This window comes from Castanea sativa, chromosome 1 (assembly GCF_040712315.1).
Source record: "Castanea sativa cultivar Marrone di Chiusa Pesio chromosome 1, ASM4071231v1".
Taxonomy (NCBI): Eukaryota; Viridiplantae; Streptophyta; class Magnoliopsida; order Fagales; family Fagaceae; genus Castanea; species Castanea sativa.
This window is the reverse complement of record NC_134013.1, coordinates 2,602,314-2,612,788: the sequence shown is the minus strand read 5'-3', so window position 1 is coordinate 2,612,788 and position 10,475 is coordinate 2,602,314.

Sequence of the window (10,475 nt, the reverse complement as noted above, 5' to 3'; positions counted from 1 at the left end):
GGTATCCATTGAAGTGTGAATGAATTCTGCATTTCTCATAGTGTTTACAGAGTATTGTGAGGCTCTTAGGTTGTGGGTTATGTTTGCATCACTCTAATAGTGTGTAACACCGTAGAGAAACGTTTTTAGTTTGTGGATCATACAAACTGAAATTTAGAACGTGTTTGAACAGCTGGTCTGCGTGGAAGCTGGCTCTACATAGCGTAAAACAATCTCAAAGCTCCTGTGTGATCGTCGGTTTAAGCTAAGAGAGATTTGCCAAACAATCTATTGTTTATATTCCGCTACAAATCTATATTTCTTACATTGGTATCAAAGCTTTTATAAGTCGTTCTTGATGTCATAGGCATATATGATTAGTTCTTAATGTGTTTTATGCTTCTAAGACGTGTTATGAATTTCTATGCACCTCACATGGCCATCAATGGCAAGTTTTGATTCTGAGCATTTTGTGCCTTGAAATTAATATATGTTGTTTATATTACACGTATTAATATCCACCTTAAGTTTTGTGGCAAATTTCTAAGTGTGCCATGAGATATAGTTTAACAAAACTTAAAATACCAAAATTTTAAGGACAAAACTGCTCTTATATGATTTCTATTTGCAAAATATGATTTCATATTATGAATATATATATTATAAGCTTTAAATCGGTATATGGTACTTTAAAAAGAACTCAAAATAAAGAAGATATAAAACTTTGAAATTCATGTCTGAAACTCTTTTTTTTTTTTTTGGCTGAAAGAAACTGAGAGGAACGGATGAATGTAGAAGACAATCTCTTTTAGGCATCACGTGTCTGCCACTCTCCAAAAGGGCTAGAGTGACAGCCAATGATGTAATAAAAAAAGAGGAGGTCCCACAAATAGTTTATTAGCATGACACGTGAATAGTGCTGGCTTACTTCTTGAACACCCTTTTTCTTTTTCTTTTTGACAAAAAACTCATTTTCGTCCCTACATTTTCATGCAATTCTTATTTTAGTCTTTAACTTTTTTCTCCACTACTTTTAGTCCCTATCTTGAAAAACGGATCTCATTTTTGTCCCTGCCATTACATCAAAGATGAAAATTGCACATGTGGCAAACAGAACTATTAAAATAATAATAAAAATTTTTATTTTGCATTAAAAAATGCCATGTTAGCATTTAAATTAAAAAATATTAATTTATTAATTTTGACTAAATAAAAAAATTAAAAACAGAAAGAAAAATAAAAAATCACATGAATTTAGATCAAGTGTGTCTTGAACAAAAACAGCAAGAACACAAACCCAAATCTAAGAACACAAAATTAAAATCCAAAAAACACTAAAACAGTTAGATTGAGCTTTAGATTAGAAAGAGATTTAGTATAATTGTGTTTGGGGTTGTACTTGCCCTGGCAGCGCCAATAGCTCTAGCCCACCACCAGCTCATTTTTGAGGTTGGAGAAGAGAGAGGTGGTGGTGGTGGTGATGATGATGATGATAATTGAAGGGATTGAAATTTGGGATTTGGGAGTGAGATCAGTAGGTGAATGAACAGGAGCTGGCTAACTATTAGTCTTGAATCTGGATTGTTGAATTTACAGGGGGTTTGATATATTGGTTGGAAAGAAATTAATAAATTGGAGCAAGTTTTGAGTTTGTGGTCAAGGACAGATTTGGGTTGAGAATTTTACTAACTTAGTAAATTTCCTTTTGGGGGGCTTTTGCTTGATATGAGATGGGACATTATGTTTTTACATTTTTTTTTTCTTTTATAATTGTTGTTGCGTTTTGAATTGATTTATAATAAAAATGATATTAATAAATAAATTTAAGTAAAAACAATTTTACTTTAATCATAATAAATCATATCTATGAATAATGGTGTAATAATATTGTCTTATTAATTTTAATTTTAATTTTATTATTAGAATGTTACATTGATAGAAGAGATATTTATATTATATTTGGTAACGGTTTTTGTTTCCTATTTTCAAAAACTTGTTTTTAAAGAATTTTTTTTTTTTTTTTGTATTTTTGAAATAAAAAACATATTTGGTTAGTTGAAATTAAAAAATATTTTTTTTGAAAAAAAATATAAAATATTAAAATATGTTGTTACTAAGATATGCTAAAATTCAATTAAATGAGACAAATTCATTAAATCAGATGCATTAGTTAAGCTATAAGGCTATTGATCACATTAATATTACTCTAAAATAATTTGAAGAAGTCAAAAATGAAAATGAGATAATTGAATTTTACATCTTGAATACTAATTTAAATAGATATCAAAATAGTGTTATGGAGCATAATTATTAAAGTCCTAAATCATTCAAAATGATAGGCTCCTATTTCGTTACATAATCAACGTTTAAATAAACATCAACTAATCCTAGTCCTATTTTGGTTTCCATTTAAGATATTTATGAGGGACATACACACACGGCCACTCACACTCCACTAAACTCATTTTGATACATCCTCAAAGCAAAACCCCAAACCCAAATCAAATACCCACAGACTCGCACCCATAGCAATACCCATTTTGAAATCAACAACTACAACCAAACCTTCTCTTTGCAAATAACCATACCCAAAAACCCCATTTTTCGAAACTCCACACTCAATCACAAAAATCAATCAAAATACAGCATAAAGGTAAGAACTTTCGAGCCATGGTTATAGGAAAGAGCAAAAAGAAATTGAGAGACCTCCCCCGTGAAGGTGGTGGTGGTGATAAATGGCGGCGAGCTCTTGGAGCTGGCCGTTTAGACTCGGCCATGGCTGGGCTGAGAAAACCAAGGGAGAGAGTGAGCGGGTGGAGCTTGTATGGTGGCTCACGGTGGCGCGTAGTAATTGTGGCGAGCTTTGAAGCTCCAGCCATGGGTTTGGTTTAGAGACAGAGAGATTGAAGAAAAGGCACGGGTTGGAGCATTGGAGGAATTAGGCATAATCTGATAGTTATTTGGGTTTATGAAATAAAAAGAAATATAAGGATAAGTGGGTTAATTGGGGTTTTGTGGTTAGGCCGGATTGGACTTCTTTGGGTCAGCTGCCATTTAAAACTAAAAACCATTTAAGCCCACTCCACTAAAAATGCCCAAACCCACGCATTAAAAAAAAAAAAAAAAATGCAGCCAACCTAACCTTTAAACACAGCTCCAAATCAAGATTTATTTTAGACTCAAGCCCATCAGTTCACAAAATCCCACAAAGCCCAACTCGTGTGTGTGCAAATTAGAGCCAGAAAACTGAATTTGAACCCAACAACAGCCCAATCCGAATCTATTTGGCCCAATAATCACTTCCACGCCAGCCCACTCACATTCAAACAAAGACCCACTCAAACAAATACCCACTCATTTGACGAAATTCCAAAGTTGCATGCTGTGATTCTGTAATCATCATATATATATATATATATATATATATATATATATATATATATATATATATATATATATTGTTAACATTCTTCATTAATTTAGTACTGTACTCAAATAATAAATAATGTTTACAAAATATTTGTCAGATGCACGACAATGTTTTCATTTTTGAGTTTTGATCTCTTTTACTACTTGATTTTTGGAATTCTATGTGATTAAGGAGGGTTTTATCTTTGTGTGGAGTACTGTGTACGTGCACTTACAAGATTGTTTTTATAAAAATAATTCTGTCAAGTCTACTTACATACTACTCTGAACAAAATCAAACACTCATTACCCACATAAAAGTTCAAAAACCAAATAATAAAAGTGATCAAAACTCAAAAATTGTTAGAATATTGTCGTTCACGTGATATATATTTTGTTAGGGAACAATAGGTAGTGTCTTGCGTTGCACGCAGTGATACTGTACTCATATATATTGTTAATATTCTTTATTAATTAGGTATTGTACTCAGATAATAAATAATATTAACAATATATATGAGTACAGTATAACTATGTGTAATGAATTCGAATTTATAATAAAGCTTGGTAATGAATATATAAAAAAGCTTGGTACTGAATTCAAATTTCATTTCATTCATAAATCTGAAACCAAATTTTAATAAAAGCATTTATTTAATAATAAACATTGATGTTTATATAAATAAGTCCCCGCATGGATACAAAGGCCAAACTTGCTCCAAACTCCAAAGGACCAAACTGTAGTTTCGGGCACAATAAAAAAAAATTATCCCAAAATGGTGAGTTTTGGCTAAAAAACGATTGACTGGGGTTAAGTTGAATCAAATTTCCCCTCATTTTCTAATTTTCCTTTTTAGGCTTCCCCAAATCATCCCGTTAGCCATACTTATCGCCTAGTGAAAACCCATCCAGTTCAGTAATCGCAATATTGCGTAAAATATTGATTTGAATTTCCCCTAAGCCACTTCCTTACTCTCCAAACCAATTTGGAGACTTATTTCCATAGATCATTTGCAATTTATTTGTGAAAATATACGTTCGTGGTCAGACTTGCATATCATAGCTAATAAGCAACTATTAGATCATTGGTCATTTAAAGCACATAAGATGTATGTATACTTCTCAAACAAGTGGAGCAGTATTTTGTGTGAGATTGATATTCCGAATCTTCTCTCTATTTGGCCTCCAACAAAAGAACCCAAAAAGTTGAAATTAGTGATCTAAGACCGCTCTCCTCTATTCTCTGACTTAAAACCTGTCTAATTGGCGGGATATACCCTGAAGGTATGTCTTGTGTTCATTTGGGGCCTCATTTGTATTTCCCCGGCTGTCAATTCAATCTTGATAACCCACTTTAAGAGAAGTCTATTATTTTGATTTGCCTATGTTAAACAAATTTAAACTCTTGGAAAAGTCTAGATTTGTTCATCCAAGAGTCTAGATTTGTTGAATATGGAAAAATAAAAATAATAGACTTCTTGGGATGGGTTATCAAGATTGAATTGACAGCCGAGGAAATATAAACGGGGCTCCAAATGAACGCAAGACCTACCTTCAAGGTTTATCCCACCAGTTAGGACAGTTTTAAGTCAGAGGATAGGGGAGAGCGATCTTGGATCACTAGTTTGAACTTCTTGGGTTTCTTTTGTGGAAGGCTAAATAGATAGAAGATTCAGGACATTAATCTCATACAAACTATTGCCCCACTTGTTTGAAAAGTATAAATAGTTAAATACATCTTTCGTGCTTCAAATGTCTGATTATTTAATTTTTGGGCATGAACTATGATATGCAAGTCCAACCATGAACCTGGATTATCACGAATAAATTGCAAATGAGGAAATGGGTTTCCAAATTGCTTTAGGGAGTAAGGAAATGACTTGGGAAATTCGAATCAATATTTTAAGTGATATTGCGATTGCTTAGCTGAATGGGTGTCCGATTGCTGATAAGAATTTCCTTTGGGGGTGATTTGAAGAAGCTTAAATGAAAAATTAGGAAATGGGGGGAAATTTGTTTGTATCTTTCTTTTTCTTCACTCTTTCTAGATCCGTGACTTGCTCTCTTTCTCTTGGTGCATGTGTGTTAACTTGAATGATTACTGCTCCGTTTGTTTCGATGTAAAATATTTTCCAATTTTACGGTATTTGTTTTGCAGTAAAACATTTGGTCAAAAGTAAAATATTTTTAGTCAACTAAATCAACCTAAGCAAGTTTATGTAAAATATTTTACACTTAAAATTTTGCTAAAACATTTTACATTTGCTCACAACCCGATACTTATCACTCCCGCAATTACTTTCGCACTTAAACTCTCCTTCTCATATTTCTCTCCAAAAAAACCCAGCCACCCTCTCAGATTTCTCTCCAAAAAACCCAACCACCTCCGGTCCAATCTCCGGCTTCAAGGTCCAAGGCTCCACTAGCCAACTCCAGCTTTTGCCAGCACCGCCCATCGCTGGCAAAACCAAGTACTTTTCTGCCTTTTTAGATTAGATTTCTCATTTTCTTTTTGTTTTTCATCTCTAACCCATCTCTAGTTTTTCTTAGGTTCAATTTCTACTCCTTGCTGGAAAAACACCTCAAAGTTTCAAGTTTTATTTTTGATGAATCATAATTTTTACACATTTGATTTATTATCATTTTTCATATGGGTTTTTCAGTGTTGATATGGTAGTGTGAGATTTATTTATTTTTTTGATGATTTTGACATTGGTTGTTTGATATGAGTTAGGGTTTATAATTTTCAGATCTGGTTTTTTTTTTTTTTTTTTTTTTTGGGTTTTACTTATGTGTGGCATTATGATATTTTGTGATGAAATTATATGTTTGAGATCCAAGATTCCTTGTTAGAATTTGAAGTAGCAGATCTGATATGAGGCAATCCAAAGGGAAAACATTGCCTCAAAGGGAAAACATTGAATTCATATCAGATCTGCTACTTCAAATTCTAACAAGGAATCTTGGATCTCAAACATATATCATAAACTAGTATACAATAATTTCATCACAAAATATCATAATGCCACGCATAAGTAAAACCCAAAAAAAAAAAACTCAGATCTGAAAATCGTAAACCCTAACTCATATCAAACAACCAATTTCAAAATCATCAAAAAAATAAATAAATCTCACACTACCAAATCAACACTGAAAAACCCATATGAAAAATGATAAGAAATCAAATGTGTAAAAATTATGATTCATCAAAAATAAAACCTGAAAGTTTGAGGTGTTTTTCCAACAAGGAGTAGAAATCGAACCTAAGAAAAACTAGAGATGGCTTAGAGATGAAGAAAAACAAAAAAAAAAGGAGAAATCTAATCTAAAAAGGCAAAAAAGTACCTGATTTTGCCAGCGATGGGCGGCGCTGGCACTGGCAAAAAGCTGGAGCTGGCTAGTGGTGCCTTGGACCTTGAAGTTGGAGATTGGCTAGACAGGGGACCGGAGGTGGTTGGGTTTTTTGGAGAGAAATCTGAGAGGGTGGCTGGGTTTTTTTGGAGAGAAATATGAGAGGGATAGTTTAAGCGCGAAAGTAATCGCGGGAGTGATAAGTATCGGGTTGTGAGCAAACGTAAAATGTTTTACCCAAATTTTGAGTGTAAAATATTTTACATAAACTTGCTTAGGTTGATTTAGTTGACTGAAAATATTTTACTTTTGACCAAATGTTTTACTACAAAACAAACACCGTAAAATAGGGTGATTGTTCTAGTTACCGCTGATTCTGAGCTTTCATTTAACAATAGGGTGATTGTTTTAGTTACCAGTATTTTAACTGGAAAGGAAAATATTGGAAGGAAATTCAGTCAAGTTTTCGTTTTAGCCCCTCAAGAGAATGGCTACTTTGTCTTGAATGATTTTTTTAGGTTCATATCTGAATCTGTGGAGATTGATACTGTGGCAAATAGTCATATTGAAGAAAGTGCTCCAAAAGCTCCTTTGATGACTGATTCTAGTAAGTGTCATGTTTCCATTTGTTTGCTTTTTTTTTTTGGTCTCATTCTCTTTGGTTCCCTCTTTTTGTTTGGGCAAGGGTGTCTTATTTTTGAATTTATAAAGGATTTATTATACTTGGAATGGTGTTCAATTTGAGACGTTATACAAACTTCCCTATTCATACCCCGCTTCATACCCCGCTTGTTTGTTCTAATTTCTATGATTGTACATGAAACCGCCCATCTTGCTCTTGCTCTATGGTATGCTTTATTTTTAATATTGTATATATATATATGTATATATATATATATATATGCATAATTAAAGAGGAATGCATGGAAGCACGCAAAATTGACATCTTATCTATGCTTTTGTATGATTATAACAGCTTATATGGCAAGCATATAATAGATGCATGGAGTTGTTTATTAATTTTCTTATCAATAATTGGATATAAACGTATTTTTCCTTTTGTCATTAGGTAGTTCAATGAGGATCATGTCTTATTTCTGTGAGTTGCTTAGGAGATACATGAAGTGAACTTTTTCAACCTTAGAGCATTCCTATCAAGTGTGTCAAATGTCAAATATTGGCATTTGAGACACCAAACTCTAAAAAAAACCACTTTTATCAAGTGTTTTAAATACCATAATATTTGACATTGATGAACAGTGCAATCTCAAATTTGAGACCGCATTGTTCACAAATTGTAAAATTTATATTATTTTTTTATCTAGGTGGGGCCCGCTTTCTTTAAAGAGGGAGAGAGAATATTTAAATGAAGTTGTAAAAAAAATAGAATGTTTGATGTTTTGTATATTGTAAAATTAGGTGTTAAAATTGTAAAAGTAATGTTTTGAACTTGTAAATGCTAAAATTTTTACAATTGTTGATGAAAATGCGCTTATATCAAAGAGAACATTATGACACTAACTTGATCAGACATTATGAGCTAAATGGGATTTAAGGTCTCCCATTGAGCTATCCCATGTTAAAGAAGCTGATGTTGACAAATATTTGATCACCCCTAGTCAAATTATCACTTTTTTTTCTTAAATTAAAAATCCATCAAAGTACTAATCCCTCTATTTCCTTGTAGCAGGGTTTTTTGGGCACCCAAAATGTGACTTTGGTAGATGAGCATGGAGAATATCCTGACTTTGAAAGACCTTCTAGATCTGAATAGGGTCAGAGCATAAGAAGAAGTTATGGTAGCCGAAGATTCAAACCAAGGAACAGGGAAACTGAGGATGATTGGGAGATTTTGAAGGATTACTTGTGATCTTCAGGGTTTACCTATTGACTTCCATGTAGACACATGTACATTCTTGTTGCTGTCTTTCCTATTGTCATGCCATTCATTTTCACCCTTTTGTTTGGATAGCTTAGACTGCTTTCACATTTATGGGTTGGAAGCTGATGGACATTTGAGGGTCTTGAGTTTACAATGTTTTGCTGGATTCATTTGGTTAGCTAAGAAATAGCATTCATATAATATAATAGCAATGTGATAAACGAGACTAATTGGGTTCTTTGGCTTGTTGAATAGGTAATGATACTTTTTTTTCTTTTTTCTTTTTTATTTGAAAGTAGTAGATATTTCTTTAAACAGGGGCAACAACACAACGAAGATACATCACACTGAACTTGAGTATTAGATATTTCATTTTGTTGAAAATTTGTAACTACATTATTTTTGGAATAATTTTTTTGAAAGGTTAATTAGTGATATGCTTAATATAATTGTGTGCTTGTCTCCTTGTTTTGATCAATTGCTTATTGCACAAAATTCTGTGCACTAGCTAATTATGCACTTTCTATGCTTTCTATAACAAAAGAAGTTTACAAGCTTCAGCTAAAGCTCAAAGAAGTGGTACTATAAGAAGATTAACCTTTTTAACCATTGCTGATATCTCAGTGCAATTTACCATAGTATCCCTTAAATGATCATGATCAATGTATATTCATTATTTTGAACTTGTATAAGTAGATTCAACCTTTTCAGCCATTCGCTTGTCTCTATGTATTTTTTGGAAGTTAATAAAAAAAATGTTTTAAATTTTTACTAGTTTTTTTTTTTTTTTTCATTTTACGTTGTGTTAAACATTAGAAAATATTTTACACAACATTTTCATGTACAGTCAAACACTGTAAAATGAAAATATTTTCCTGCAAATATTTTTCACTTGTAAATACTTTATATCAAAACAAACAGAACGTACATTATTTTCTGACGTGGCCTTTTTTTAAAGGCACGGTGAGAAATGGGGAGGTTTTCCCCCAAATTACAAAAGGCCCATCTTTTTAAATTTTATGGGTCATCGAATTACTTTTTTTTTCTTTTTTTTTTGGGTAAAGGAGACGATATATTGCAAAGAAAACAAATAGCTAGGCAGCTACAACATGTTCCAGGCAAAGCCTGGTCATATACAAACCATGAAAGTCCTCTTCAAACACATTGACTAAGTCTACAGGCAGACTTTCAAAAGAAATAAAATCTACATTCCTATTAGCAGCCATCCTAGCAAGCATGTCAGCACATCGGTTAGCATCGCGAAAGCAATGCTTAAATTGTATCCATTGAAACCTGTATATCAACTGTCCGCAGTCATCCAAAATAGGGAAAACTATATTATTCCCATAATATGAATTTTTAAGGATATCAACAATTGCCTTTGCATCCATCTCAACAATAATGGAAGTTATATTTAAATTGCAGCACAATAGCAGCCCATCTCGCAAACCCCACAGCTCCGCCACAAAGCTATTAGTCAGCCCAATACGTCTAGAAAAACTAGCAACCCAACCACCTTGAGTATTCCTCACAATTCCCCCACAACCAGGTAGACTAGCGCTACCCAAGGCTGAACCATCAGTGTTCAGTTTACTCTATCCTTCTGGCAATCTCTCCCACCTAACTTCCTTCATAGTGTATCAGGTTGGACCTTTACTTAGGCAAACACAGTACATAAATTCTCTGGTTTGCGCGAGGATGTCTACTGCCAGTCTTGGATTAGGATTCTTCCTATTAAACACGACACTATTCCTACTTTTCCATATATTCCAAATTGCAAAAGGGAAGATCATCATCCATGGAGGTTGGCCAGGAAGAACACTCTGCTTCATCTTCCCATTCCACACAGACCATT